We start from the raw sequence: 16,530 nt of genomic DNA, 5'->3' as shown, positions 1-16,530 counted from the left end.
CATGCCAGGACCCGATGGCTGGAATGATAAACCATGAGGACTAGGAGAAACTAACCCCTAGACGACCCTGGACGTACCCGTACGTCCAGGGCCGCCTCCACACGTTCTGAACCGCCGCGGTCTCGGGTGCCGCTTTTAGCCCGGGACCGCGGCTATTAGCGGGCACGGTCCGATCGCCGGGACCGCTAATACAGTAATCGGATGCAGCTGTCAAAGTGGACAACTGCATCCGATTACTTATTGCAGCACTTCCCTGGTGTCTAATGGGGAGCAGCAACAGCAAAAACCAGCAGCAACAACCAACAGCAGCAATAACAACAACCAGCAACAACAACAACAACCAGCAGCAGCAACAACAACAACAGCAACAACCAGCAGCAGCAATAACAACAACCAGCAGCAGCAGCAACAACCAGCAGCAGCAACAACAACCAGCAGCAACAGCAACAACCAGCAGCAGCAGCAACAACCACCAGCAGCAACAACAACCAGCAGAAGCAACAGCAACCGCAACAGCAACAGCAACAACACCAACAGCAGCAACAGCCAGCAGCAGCAACAACAGCCAGCAGCAGCAGCAACAACCAGCAGCAGCAGCAACAACCAGCAGAAGCAACAGCAACCGCAGCAGCAACAGCAACAACACCAACAGCAGCAACAGCCAGCAGCAGCAACAACAGCCAGCAGCAGCAGCAACAGCCAGCAGCAGCAACAGCCAGCAGCAGCAACAGCCACAACAGCCAGCAGCAGCAATAACAACAACCAGCAGCAACAACAGCAACAACCAGCAGCAGCAACAACCATCAGAAGCAACAACAGCAGCAGCAACAACCAGCAACAGCAACCACAGCAGCATCAACAAGAGCAGCAACAACAGCCAGCAGCAGCAACAACAGCCAGAAGCAACAGCCCACAGCAGCAGCAACAACCAGCAGAAGCAACAACAGCAGCAGCAGCAGCAGAAACAACAGCAACAACCAGCAGCAACAGCAACCACAAGAGCAGCAGCAACAGCCAGCAACAACAACAGCCAGCAGCAACAGCCAGCAGCAGCAGCAACATGTAGGCTCCCCGGAGATTTATTTTGGAGTACCAGTGGGCACCCTCAACCTGACTGAACAAATCCGGGATCAGAGGAAGAGGATGCTGGTCCTTAACCGGGATTTTATTTAACTCTCGGTAGTCTATACATGGTCTCAGACCTCCATCTTTCTTGCTGACAAAAAAGAAACCTGCCCCCCTAGGCGATACTGAGGGCCGGATGTGACCCTTGCGGAGGCTTTCCTGAATATAGTCATGAAGATGGTCCGAGCTGACTTCATCAAAGACATCTCAGAAGTCAGCTATGAAATCAGGAACAGACCCAGAATCAGCGGTACATTCTAAGGTCTGTACAATGCTCCGATGAGAATGGCAACTAGATGCCCATTTAACCCCTTAAGGACCGGGCCTGAAATGGCCTTAAAGTGACACTGTAACCCCCCTTTTTGCAGTCTGACTGCTCTCCACAGGTGTAAAGGGTAAATGTTGCAGCTTTCATTACTTCTTTTATATTATTCGTCATGGTGCTTGTTCTGGTAAAAAGTGTTTTTATTATATGTGGATTGGGATATGTGGGCGAGGCTTCGCGGGCTAAGCGTCACTTAGCACCGCCCCCATCTGTGGCGTCATCACCACATAGGCCCTGCCCCCTCAGCAGCCATAGGGCCAGCCTAAAGATCTAGGCCCCACCCCCTAGATTGACCCACACCAATGGGCGCTAAGGGGGCGGGGCATATGCGGAGATGACATCACGGATGGGGGCGGGGCAATGTGGCACATTAGAGACTAAGCCACTCCCCTTTGGCACAGTAACAAGCGGATAAAAGCACTTTTCACAAGAACAAGCACCATGATTAATAATCTGAAATAAGGTATGGAGACAGCTACATTAGTCATTTAAAGGTTTTTAATGATGTGGTGACAGTGTCGCTTATACCCCTTAGCAACCCATGATGTACCTGGTACGTCATGGTGCCGCGCCGGGACCCCGCTCTGAACGGCGCTGCTCCCGGCTGCAGCCGGGGAGTGCCTCTATTAGCCGGCGCGGGTCCTGTTGCCGCGCCAGCTAATTAAGCCTCTAAATGCAGCTGTCAAACCTGACAGCTGCATTTAGAGGCTTTGCTAGCATGTCCCTGGTGTCTAGTGGGACGGATCTGTCCCGCTAGACACCAGGGACGTCCATTCTTCTGGCCGGGCCGGGACTCAGCGTCGCAATGACGCTGATCCCGCCTCGGCAATACATTGTGCTGCACTGTATATACACAGCTTTTATCTCTATGAGAGATCAGTGCTATGTACATAGAAGTCCCCCAGGGGGATGAGTGCTGTGTATATAGGGGGCCCCAGGGGGATCAGTGCTGTGTATATAGGGGGCCCCAGGGGGATCAGTGCTGTGTATATACAAGTCCCCCAGGGGGATCAGTGCTGTGTATATAGGAGACCCCAGGGGGATCAGTGCTGTGTATATACAAGTCCCCCAGGGGGATCAGTGCTGTGTATATAGGAGACCCCAGGGGGATCAGTGCTGTGTATATAGGAATCCCCCAGGGGGATCAGTGCTGTGTATATACAAGTCCACCAGGGGGGATCAGTGCTGTGTATATACAAGTCCCCCAGGGGGATCAGTGCTGTGCATATATAAGTCCCCCAGGGGGATCAGTGCTGTGCATATACAAGTCCCCCAGGGGGATCAGTGCTGTGTATATACAAGTCCTCCAGGGGGATCAGTGCTGTGTATATACAAGTCCCCCAGGGGGATCAGTGCTGTGTATATACAAGTCCTCCAGGGGGATCAGTGCTGTGCATATACAAGTCCCCCAGGGGGATCAGTGCTGTGTATATACAAGTCCCCCAGGGGGATCAGTGCTGTGTATATACAAGTCCCCCAGGGGGATCAGTGCTGTGTATATACAAGTCCCCCAGGGGGATCAGTGCTGTGTATATACAAGTACCCCAGGGGGATCAGTGCTGTGTATATACAAGTCCCCCAGGGGGATCAGTGCTGTGTATATACAAGTCCTCCAGGGGGATCAGTGCTGTGTATATACAAGTCCTCCAGGGGGATCAGTGCTGTGTATATACAAGTCCTCCAGGGGGATCAGTGCTGTGTATATACAAGTCCCCCAGGGGGATCAGTGCTGTGTTTATACAAGTCCCCCAGGGGGATCAGTGCTGTGTATATACAAGTACCCCAGGGGGATCAGTGCTGTGTATATACAAGTCCCCCAGGGGGATCAGTGCTGTGTATATACAAGTCCTCCAGGGGGATCAGTGCTGTGTATATACAAGTCCTCCAGGGGGATCAGTGCTGTGTATATACAAGTCCTCCAGGGGGATCAGTGCTGTGTATATACAAGTCCCCCAGGGGGATCAGTGCTGTGTATATACAAGTCCTCCAGGGGGATCAGTGCTGTGCATATACAAGTCCCCCAGGGGGATCAGTGCTGTGTATATACAAGTCCTCCAGGGGGATCAGTGCTGTGTATATACAAGTCCCCCAGGGGGATCAGTGCTGTGTATATACAAGTCCCCCAGGGGGATCAGTGCTGTGTATATACAAGTCCCCCAGGGGGATCAGTGCTGTGTATATACAAGTCCCCCAGGGGGATCAGTGCTGTCTTTATACAAGTCCCCCAGGGGGATCAGTGCTGTGTATATACAAGTACCCCAGGGGGATCAGTGCTGTGTATATACAAGTCCTCCAGGGGGATCAGTGCTGTGCATATACAAGTCCCCCAGGGGGATCAGTGCTGTGTATATACAAGTCCCCCAGGGGGATCAGTGCTGTGTATATACAAGTCCCCCAGGGGGATCAGTGCTGTGTATATACAAGTCCCGCAGGGGGATCAGTGCTGTGTATATACAAGTACCCCAGGGGGATCAGTGCTGTGTATATACAAGTCCCCCAGGGGGATCAGTGCTGTGTATATACAAGTCCTCCAGGGGGATCAGTGCTGTGTATATACAAGTCCTCCAGGGGGATCAGTGCTGTGTATATACAAGTCCTCCAGGGGGATCAGTGCTGTGTATATACAAGTCCCCCAGGGGGATCAGTGCTGTGTTTATACAAGTCCCCCAGGGGGATCAGTGCTGTGTATATACAAGTACCCCAGGGGGATCAGTGCTGTGTATATACAAGTCCCCCAGGGGGATCAGTGCTGTGTATATACAAGTCCTCCAGGGGGATCAGTGCTGTGTATATACAAGTCCTCCAGGGGGATCAGTGCTGTGTATATACAAGTCCTCCAGGGGGATCAGTGCTGTGTATATACAAGTCCCCCAGGGGTGATCAGTGCTGTGTATATACAAGTACCCCAGGGGGATCAGTGCTGTGTATATACAAGTCCCCCAGGGGGACTTCTAGTTAATGTAAAAATAAAAGTAGTAATGTTTTTTTATTAATAAAAAGCCCCCTCCCCTAATAAAAGTCCAAATCACCCCCCTTTTCCCATTTTATAAATATAAATAAATAAACATATTTGGTATCGCTGCGCACGTAATCGCCCGAACTATTATTTAATCAAATGACACCTGACACAGCCCCATAGACCAAAGGATAAAAGCGCTATAAGCCGGGAATGGAGCGATTTTCAGGAACGTATATTTGTTTACAATGGTTTATATTTTTTACAGGCCATCAGATAAAAGAAAAGTTATACATGTTATATATCGTTGTAATCATAACGACTTGAGGAACATATATAACAAGTCAGTTTTACCCCAGGGCGAACGGCGTAAACATGAAACTCCCTGAAATAAAAACAAATTCCTTTTTTTTCAATTTGACAGCGCAAATGATTTTTTCCCGGTTTCGCAGCATATTTTATAGGAAAATAAAGTCTGTCATTGCAAAGTACAATTGGTTTCACAAAAAATAAGGGCTCATGTGGGTCTCTAAGTGAGAAAATGCAAGCGCTATGGCCTTTTAAACATAAAGTGGAAAAAGCTAAAGTGCAAAAACGAAAATTGGCTTTGACTTTAAGGGGTTAAGGACAGAGACAAATTTTAGGAATATGACCTGTGTCACTTTATTCATTAATAACTTGGGATGCTTTTACCTATCCGGCTGATTCTGAGATTGTTTTCTCGACATATTGTACTTCACATTTCTAGTAAATTGGAGTCGATACTTGTAACGAATCTTTATGAAAAAAACCAAAATAACGTGAAAAATTGTGGATCAATGCATTTTTCCAACTTTGGAACCTTTCTGCTTATACAGAAAATGGTTATGCCACATAAATTATGAATTAAATAGCATTAGCAACATGTCTACTTTATGTTGGCGGCATTTATTAAACTGTCTCTCATTTTTTATAGACAATTTTATAGAAAGCTTAATACATTAGCAGCAAAATTCCAAATTTTCTGTAACATTTCAAAATTAGATGTTTTTAGGGACTTGTTCACGTTTGAAGTGTATTTGAGGGGCCTGTATGTTATGAAGCCCCACAAAGCACCCCATTTCAGAAACTGCACCCCCCACACTCTGCAAAAACACATCCAGAAAGTGTTTTAACCCTTTAGGGGAGTCACAGAAATTAAAGCTAAGTGTGTAAGATTTGTGAAAATTTTAATTTTCTGCACAGAGATTTTATTGTAATCCAATATTTTCCATAATTATAAACCTATTAGCAGAGAAATGCACCCCAATATTGATTGCCCCATTTCTGCAGTTTATAGAAATACCCCATATGTGGCCCTATTGCGCTATTTGACGCAACCACAAGCCTCAGCTATAAGGGAGCGCCTAGTGAATTTTAACACCTCCGTTATATTTGGTCATTTCTGACTGTACCACTTCAGGTTGGCAGAGGCTCTGGGGTCCCAAAACCTAAAAACACCCCTAAAGGGACACCATTTACAAAACTACACCCCTCAAGTAATGTAACAAGGGGTGCAGTGAGCATTTAGACCCCACAGGTGTTTCACAGATTTTCAGAACAATGTGGTGTAAAAAAAGGAAAAGTTAAAATTTTTACACTAAAACGTTCTAGCCTTCAATTTTCATTTTTACAAGGGGATAAAAGAAAAAAAAAAAACACGAAACGTGTAGCACAGTTTCTCCCGAGTACGGAAATACCCCACATGTGGACATAAAGTGCCAAGCGGGCGCAGGACGAGCCTCCAAAGGGAAGGAGCGCCAATTGGCCTTTGCAAGCTGGATTTCACTGGAAAGGATTTCAAGGGCCATGTGGCATTTACAGAGCCCTCGTGCTGCCAAGACACTGGAAACCCCCCACAAGTGACCCCATTCTGGAAACTACAGTCATGGCCAAAAGTTTTGAGAATGATACAAATGTTAATTTTTACAAAGTATACTGCTTCAGTTTTTGCAGCCCGGCCTTACAAGGACCAGCTAACATTGTTTCAGTGATTGCTCCAGTAACCCAGGTGTGGGATGAGGACAGGGCTGGAGATCAATCTGTCATGATTAAGTAAGAATGACACCACTGGACACTTTAACCCCTTAAGGACGGAGCCCAAAATGGCCTTAAGGACCGGAGCAAATTTCAGCAATATGACCTGTGTCACTTTATCCATTAATAACTTTGGGATGCCTTTACCTATCTGGCTGATTCTGAGATTGTTTTCTCGTGACATGTTATACTTTATATTTCTGGTAAAATTGAGTCGATACTTACAGCCTATCTTTATGAAAAACCCCAAAATAACGTGAAAAATTGAGAAAAATTGCATTTTTCTAACTTTGAAATTTTGTGCTTGTAAGGAAAATGGTTATGCCACATAAATTAGATATGAAATAGCATTAGTAATATGTCTACTTTATGCTGACAGCATTTATTAAACTCGTTCAACTGTTTAAGACAGTAGAAAGCTTCAAAGTTTAGCAGCATTTTTTCAAATTTTCATAAGAATTTCAAAATCTGATTTTTCAAGGGACCAGTTCACGTTTGAAGTGTATTTGAGGGGGCTGCATATTATGAAGCCCCACAAAACACCCCACTTCAGAAACTGCATCCCCCAAACTGTTCAAAATCAATTCCAGAAAGTTTTTTAACCCTTTAGGTGAGCCACAGAAATAAAAGCTAAGAGTGTGAGAAAATTGAAAATTTCAATTTTCTTTGTAGAAATGATACTGTGATCCAATCTGTCTCATAATAGAAAACCTATTTCTAGAGAAATGCTCCCCAATTTTTATTGCCCCGTTTCTGCAGTTTATAGAAATATACGATATGTGGCCCTATTGCGCTATTTGACGCAACCACAAGCCTCAGATGTAAAGGAGCGCCTAGTGAATTTTGAAGCCTCCTTACAATTGGCCAATTTTCAAAGTACCACTTCTGGTTAGCAGAGGCTCAGGGGTGCCAAAACCTAACAAACACCCCTAAAGGGATACCATTTAGGAAACTACACCCCTTAAGGAATGTAAAAAGGGGTATAGTGAGCATATGGACCCCACGTGTGACAGACACAATGTGCCGGGAAATTGGAAAAAAAAAATTTTTACACTAAAACTTGGTCTAGCCTTAAATTTTTCAGGTTGATAAGGGGTTAAAAGGAAAAAAAAAACATACAACTTGTAGAGAAATTTCCCCCGAGTACAAAAATACCCCATATGGGGACATAGTGTATCATGCGGGCGCAGGACACACCTCAAAAAGGAAGGAGCCCCATTTGGCTTTTGGAAGCTGAATTTGGCCAGAATGGAGGACGAAGGCCATGTCGGGTTTGCAGAGCCCCTGTGCTGTCAAAACACTGGAAACCCCCCACAAGTGACCCCATTATGGAAACTACACCCCTCAAGGAATGTAACAAGAAGTATATTGGGCATATGGACCCCACTGGTGACAGACACAAATGTGGAACAATGTGCCGTGAAAATGAAAAGATAAATTTTTTACACTAAAATGTTGGTGTAACCTTGAATTTTTCATGTTTACAAGGGGTTAAAAGAAAAAATAAACCACTAATCACGTAGCGCAATTTACCCCGATTAGGCCATGTCGGGTTCGCAGAGCCCCCGTGCTGCCAAAACATTGGAAACCTCCCACAAGTGACCCCATTATGGAAACTACACCCTTCAAGGAATGTAACAAGGGGTATAGTGGCCATATGGACCCCACTGGTGACGGGCACAATGTGCTGTGAAAATGAAAAACTTTATTTTTTACACTAAAACGTTGGTGTAACTTTGAATTTTTCATGTTCACAAGGGGTTAAAAGAAAAAATGAACCCCTAGTCATGTAGAGCAATTTCCCCCGATTACAAGAGTACCCCACATGTGGACACAAATTGCAAATCCGGCGCACGGAAAGCCTCCAAAGGGAAGGAGCGCAATTTGGATTTTGGAAGCTGGATTTGCCCAGAATGGAGGACGAAGGGCTCTCAGAGCCCCCGTGCTGCCAAAACAGAGGAAACCCCCACAAGTGACCCCAACGAACTCAGGAATCTGTGGCTCGTACAAGGTGGGGTCACTTGGGGGGGCTTGTGGGGCTTCCTGGGGCGGCGCCTTGGGGGCTTATCATCACTAAATGATGATGACAATGAGGAAGAGGAAGGCAGAAGTAACAAGGGATCTTCCTCTTCTCCCTCACTGGTTGTCTCAGTATCGGAGGCAATCCAGGCGAATGCCTCCTCAGCAGAGAACAACCTATGGGCCATTTTTTTTCATTTGGGTGCCTTCACACACGGGATCCGCAGTTGATTTCACGCTGTGGATTTGCAGCGAAATACAGCGTCAGTTCATCCCTATGAGAATACATACACGCAGCGGGAATGACATCACGCTGTGTATATGTAAGTTAACCCCCCCACCAGCCGGAGCATACATCCCCGTTCCAGCTTGCTTCGGGGGTTTCCAGCGTCTGCTCATCCCACGCAGCCACTGATTGGCTGAGCGGGACATCCTGCCGAGAACCCCCGAAGCAAACCGGAGTGGGGAGCAGCGGATGTATGCTCTGGCCGACGGGGGGTTAATTTACATACACACAGCGGGATGTCATTCCCGCTGCATGTATGTATTCTCATATGGATGCACTGACACGGGATCCACTGCGAATCCACAGCGTGAAAGGGTGGGAGGGAGGGATGGGTGCCTGATGGGTGGGAGGGATGGGTGCCTGATGGGTGGGAGGGATGGGTGCCTGATGGGTGAGAGGGAGGGATGGGTGCCTGATGGGTGAGAGGGAGGGAGGGATGGGTGCCTGATGGGTGAGAGGGAGGGAGGGATGGGTGCCTGATGGGTAAGAGGGAGGGAGGGAGGGATGGAGGGATGGGTGCCTGATGGGTGGGAGAGAGGGATGGGTGCCTGATGGGTGGGAGAGAGGGATGGGTGCCTGATGGATGGGAGAGAGGGATGGGTGCCTGATGGGTGGGAGAGAGGGATGGGTGCCTGATGGGTGCCTGATGGGTGGGAGGGATGGGTGCCTGATGGGAGGGAGGGATGGGTGCCTGATGGGTGGGTGGGAGGGAGGGATGGGTGCCTGATGGGTGGGAGGGAGGGATGGGTGCCTGATGGGTGGGAGGGAGGGATGGGTGCCTGATGGGTGGGAGGGATGGATGGATGGATGAATGGATGGGTGGGTGGGAGGGAGGGATGGGTGGGTGGGAGGGAGGGATGGATGGGTGCCGGATGGATGGGAGGGTGAGTGGGAGGGAGGGATGGATGGGTGCCGGATGGGTGCCTGATGGGTGGGAGGGTGCCTGGAGGGAGAGATGGGTGCCTGGAGGGTGGATGGGAGCACGGAGCAGCGGCGGCGGCGGCAGCAGCATGGAGCGGCGGTGGGGAGGAGGAGTAAGCGGCGGCGGCAGCATCGAGCGGCGGTGGGGAGGAGGAGGAAGCGGCGGCAGCAGCATGGAGCGGCGGTGGAGAGGAGGAGGAAGCGGCGGCAAGGAGGAGGAGGTACTGGGGAGGGAGAGGCGGGCACGCGGGGAAGAGGAGAGAGCACAGGGAAATCAGCTAGCAGCTGCTAGCTGATTTCCCTGTCACCAGAGACCGGAGGAGAAGGGGGACCGCACAGGCAGCACAGCGGGAGGAGGCGCCCGGCACAGAGGTCATCACTCCCATCATCACCTTCTCTGCCGCTGATTCTCAGCTAGCAGAGAAGGTGATGATGAGAGTAGTCGTATAGATCGCCCGTAATTGGCCGGCTGGTGATTACCGGCCAATCACGGGCGATCGGGGCCGGCACCCACGGGCAGATGATGTCCAGGCACAGGTGTGATTGGTGCTGTCTCGGACAGCAGCAATCACAGCTCAGTGCCGGGGCCCGGGTCCCGGAAATAGAGGAGATTGCAGCGATCGTCGTCAAGGGGGGCAGGGAAACTGCCCCCTACGTGACACAGGAAGATGCCTGCTGATAGAATCAGCAGCCATCTTCATCGGAGCGCCGCACGATTTCGCGGGCGCCCGTTTAAAGGGCCGGCGTACCGGTACGTCATGGGTCCTTAAGTGACAGTGATCCATGACGTACCGCTACGTCATGGGTCCTTAAGAGGTTAAAAGGAGGCTGGTGCTTGGCATCATTGTTTCTCTTCTGTTAACCATGGTTATCTCACAAGCAGAAACACGTGCAGTCATCATTGCACTGCACAAAAATGGCCGAACAGGGAAGAGTATCGCAGATAGAAAGATTGCACCTCAGTCAACAATCTATCGCACCATCAAGAACTTCAAGGAGAGAGGTTCCATTGTTGCCAAAAAGGCTCCAGGGCGCCCAAGAAAGACCAGCAAGCGCCAGGACCGTCTCTTAAAACTGTGGTCAGCTGCGGGATGGGGCTACCAGCAGTGCAGAGCTTGGTCAGGAATGGCAGCAGGCAGGTGTGAGGGCATCTGCACTGTGCACTGTGAGACTGCGGAGACTCTTGGAGCAAGGCCTGGTCTCAAGGAGGGCAGCAAAGAAGACACTTTTCTCCAGAAAAAAACATCAGGGACAGACTGATATTCTGCAAAAGGTCCAGGGAGTGGACTGCTGAGGACTGGGGGAAAGGTCCAGGGAGGGGACTGCTGAGGACTGGGGGAAAGGTCCAGGGAGTGCACTGCTGAGGACTGAGGGAAAGGTCCAGGGAGTGGACTGCTGAGGACTGGGGGAAAGGTCCAGGGAGTGCACTGCTGAGGACTGGGGGAAAGGTCCAGGGAGTGGACTGCTGAGGACTGGGGGAAAGGTCCAGGGAGTGGACTGCTGAGGACTAGGGGAAAGGTCCAGGGAGTGGACTGCTGAGGACATGGGGGGAAAGGTCCAGGGAGTGGACTGCTGAGGACTGGGGGAAGGTCCAGGGAGTGGACTGCTGAGGACTGGGGGAAAGGTCCAGGGAGTGGACTGCTGAGGACTGGGGGAAAGGTCCAGGGAGGGGACTGCTGAGGACTGGGGGAAAGGTCCAGGGAGCGGACTGTTGAGGACTGGGGGAAAGGTCCAGGGAGTGGACTGCTGAGGACTGGGGGAAAGGTCCAGGGAGTGGACTGCTGCGGAATGGGGGAAAGTCATTGTTTCTGATAAATCCCCTTTCCGATTGTTTGGGACATCTGGAAAACAGCTTATTGGGAGAAGACGAGGTGAGCGCTACCACCAGTCTTGTCTCATGCCAACTGTAACCGGCATCCTGAAACCATTCATGTGTGGGGTCGCTTCTCAGCCAAGGGAATCAGCTCTCTCACAGTCTCACAGCCTAAAAACACGGCCATGAATAAACAATGGGACCAGAATGTCCTCCAAGAGCAACTTCTCCCAACCGTCCAAGAGCAGTTTAGCGATCAACAATGCCTTTTCCAGCATGATGGAGCACCTTGCCATAAAGCAAAGGTGATAACTAAATGGCTCAGGGAACAAAACATAGAGATTTTGGGTCCATGACCTGGAAACTCCTCAGATCTTAATCCCATTGAGAACTTGTGGTCAATCATCAAGAGACGGGTGGACAAACAAAAACCAACAAATTCTGACAAAATGCAAGCATTGATTGTGCAAGAATGGACGGCTATCAGTCAGGATTTGGTCCAGAAGGTGATGAGAGCAGCCGGGGAGAATTGCAGAGGTCCTGAAGAAGAAGCCGCAACACTGCAAATATTATAGACCTGCTGCAGTAACTCAGTCTAACTGTCAGTATAAACTTTTGTTACTCCAAATATGATTGCATGGGTAGTGTCTGTATTACATGTGTGATATTACATGGAGGGGTCTATATTACATGTGTGATATTACATGGAGGGGGTCTGTATTACATGTGTGATATTACATGGATAGTGTCTGTATTACATGTGTGATATTACATGGAGGGGTCTGTATTACATGTGTGGTATTACATGGATAGTGTCTGTATTACATGTGTGATATTACATGGAGGGGTCTGTATTACATGTGTGATATTACATGGATAGTGTCTGTATTACATGTGTGATATTACATGGATAGTGTCTCTATTACATGTGATATTACATGAAGGGGTCTGTATTACATGTGTGATATTACATAGAGGGGTCTGTATTACATGTGTGATATTACATGGATAGTGTCTGTGTTACATGTGTGATATTACATGGATAGTGTCTGTATTACATGTGTGATATTACATGGATAGTGTCTGTATTACATGTGTGATATTACATGGATAGTGTCTGTATTACATGTGTGATATTACATGGAGGGGTCTGTATTACATGTGTGATATTACATGGAGGGGTCTGTATTACATGTGTGATATTACATGGATAGTGTCTGTATTACATGTGTGATATTACATGGAGGGGTCTGTATTACATGTGTGATATTACATGGATAGTGTCTGTATTACATGTGTGATATTACATGGAGGGGTCTGTATTACATGTGTGATATTACATGGATAGTGTCTGTATTACATGTGTGATATTACATGGATAGTGTCTGTATTACATGTGTGATATTACATGGAGGGGTCTGTATTACATGTGTGATATCAAATGGATAGTGTCTGTATTACATGTGTGATATTACATGGATAGTGTCTGTATTACATGTGTGATATTACATGGAGGGGTCTGTATTACATGTGTGATATTACATGGAGGGGTCTGTATTACATGTGTGGTATTACATGGATAGTGTCTGTATTACATGTGTGATATTACATGGAGGGGTCTGTATTACATGTGTGATATTACATGGATAGTGTCTGTATTAAATGTGTGATATTACATGGATAGTGTCTCTATTACATGTGTGATATTACATGAAGGGGTCTGTATTACATGTGTGATATTACATGGAGGGGTCTGTATTACATGTGTGATATTACATGGATAGTGTCTGTGTTACATGTGTGATATTACATGGATAGTGTCTGTATTACATGTGTGATATTACATGGATAGTGTCTGTATTACATGTGTGATATTACATGGATAGTGTCTGTATTACATGTGTGATATTACATGGATAGTGTCTGTATTACATGTGTGATATTACATGGAGGGGTCTGTATTACATGTGTGATATTACATGGAGGGGTCTGTATTACATGTGTGATATTACATGGAGGGGTCTGTATTACATGTGTGATATTACATGGATAGTGTCTGTATTACATGTGTGATATTACATGGAGGGGTCTGTATTACATGTGTGATATTACATGGATAGTGTCTGTATTACATGTGTGATATTACATGGAGGGGTCTGTATTACATGTGTGATATTACATGGATAGTGTCTGTATTACATGTGTGATATTACATGGATAGTGTCTGTATTACATGTGTGATATTACATGGAGGGGTCTGTATTACACGTGTGATATTACATGGAGGGGTCTGTATTACATGTGTGATATTACATGGATAGTGTCTGTATTACATGTGTGATATTACATGGATAGTGTCTGTATTACATGTGTGATATTACATGGATAGTGTCTGTATTACATGTGTGATATTACACGGATAGTGTCTGTATTACATGTGTGATATTACATGGAGGGGTCTGTATTACATGTGTGATATAAAATGGATAGTGTCTGTATTACATGTGTGATATTACATGGATAGTGTCTGTATTACATGTGTGATATTACATGGATAGTGTCTGTATTACATGTGTGATATTACATGGATAGTGTCTGTATTACATGTGTGATATTACATGGAGGGGTCTGTATTACATGTGTGGTATTACATGGATAGCGTCTCTATTACATGTGTGATATTACATGAAGGGGTCTGTATTACATGTGTGATATTACATGGAGGGGTCTGTATTACATGTGTGATATTACATGGATAGTGTCTGTGTTACATGTGTGATATTACATGGATAGTGTCTGTATTACATGTGTGATATTACATGGATAGTGTCTGTATTACATGTGTGATATTACATGGATAGTGTCTGTATTACATGTGTGATATTACATGGAGGGGTCTGTATTACATGTGTGATATTACATGGAGGGGTCTGTATTACATGTGTGATATTACATGGAGGGGTCTGTATTACATGTGTGATATTACATGGAGGGGTCTGTATTACATGTGTGATATTACATGGAGGGGTCTGTATTACATGTGTGATATTACATGGAGGGGTCTGTATTACATGTGTAATATTACATGGATAGTGTCTGTATTACATGTGTGATATTACATGGATAGTGTCTGTATTACATGTGTGATATAACATGGATAGTGTCTGTATTACATGTGTGATATTACATGGAGGGGTCTGTATTACATGTGTGATATTACATGGATAGTGTCTGTATTACATGTGTGATATTACATGGAGGGGTCTGTATTACATGTGTGATATTGCATTGAGGGGTCTGTATTACATGTGTGATATTACATGGAGAGGTCTGTATTACATGTGTGATATTACATGGAAGGGTCTGTATTACATGTGTGATATTACATGGAGGGGTCTGTATTACATGTGTGATATTACATGGATAGTGTCTGTATTACATGTGTGATATTACATGGAGCGGTCTGTATTACATGTGTGATATTACATGGAGGGGTCTGTATTACATGTGTGATATTACATGGAGGGGTCTGTATTACATGTGTGATATTACATGGAGGGGTCTGTATTACATGTGTAATATTACATGGATAGTGTCTGTATTACATGTGTGATATTACATGGATAGTGTCTGTATTACATGTGTGATATTAAATGGATAGTGTCTGTATTACATGTGTGATATTACATGGAGGGGTCTGTATTACATGTGTGATATTACATGGAGGGGTCTGTATTACATGTGTGATATTACATGGAGGGGTCTGTATTACATGTGTGATATTACATGGATAGTGTCTGTATTACATGTGTGATATTACATGGAGGGGTCTGTATTACATGTGTGATATTACATGGATAGTGTCTGTATTACATGTGTGATATTACACGGATAGTGTCTGTATTACACGTGTGATATTACATGGAGGGGTCTGTATTACATGTGTGATATTACATGGATAGTGTCTGTATTACATGTGTGATATTACATGGAGGGGTCTGTATTACATGTGTGATATTACATGGATAGTGTCTGTATTACATGTGTAATATTACATGGAGGGGTCTGTATTACATGTGTGATATTACATGGAGGGGTCTGTATTACATGTGTGATATTACATGGAGGGGTCTGTATTACATGTGTGATATTACATGGAGGGGTCTGTATTACATGTGTGATATTACATGGATAGTGTCTGTATTACATATGTGATATTACATGGATAGTGTCTGTATTACATGTGTGATATTACACGGATAGTGTCTGTATTACATGTGTGATATTACATGGAGGGGTCTGTATTACATGTGTGATATTACCTGGAGGGGTCTGTATTACATGTGTGGTATTACATGGATAGTGTCTGTATTACATGTGTGATATTACATGGAGGGGTCTGTATTACATGTGTGATATTACATCGAGGGGGTCTGTATTACATGTGTGATATTACATGGAGGGGTCTGTATTACATGTGTGATATTACATGATAGTGTCTGTATTACATGTGTGATATTACATGGATAGTGTCTGTATTACATGTGTGATATTACATGGATTGTGTCTGTATTACATGTGTGATATTACATGGATAGTGTCTGTATTACATGTGTGATATTACATGGAGGGGTCTGTATTACATGTGTGATATTACATGGAGGGGTCTGTATTACATGTGTGATATAACATGGATAGTGTCTGTATTACATGTGTGATATTACACGGATAGTGTCTGTATTACATGTGTGATATTACATGGAGCGGTCTGTATTACATGTGTGATATTACATGGATAGTGTCTGTATTACACATGTGTGATATTACATGGAGGGGTCTGTATTACATGTGTGATATTACATGGATAGTGTCTGTATTACATGTGTGATATTACATGGAGGAGTCTGTATTACATGTGTGATATTACATGGAGGGGTCTGTATTACATGTGTGATATTACATGGATAGTGTCTGTATTACATGTGTGATATTACATGGATAGTGTCTGTATTACATGTGTGATATTACAT

This window comes from Dendropsophus ebraccatus, chromosome 1 (assembly GCF_027789765.1).
Source record: "Dendropsophus ebraccatus isolate aDenEbr1 chromosome 1, aDenEbr1.pat, whole genome shotgun sequence".
Lineage (NCBI taxonomy): Eukaryota > Metazoa > Chordata > Amphibia > Anura > Hylidae > Dendropsophus > Dendropsophus ebraccatus.
This window is presented reverse-complemented; position numbering follows the sequence as displayed.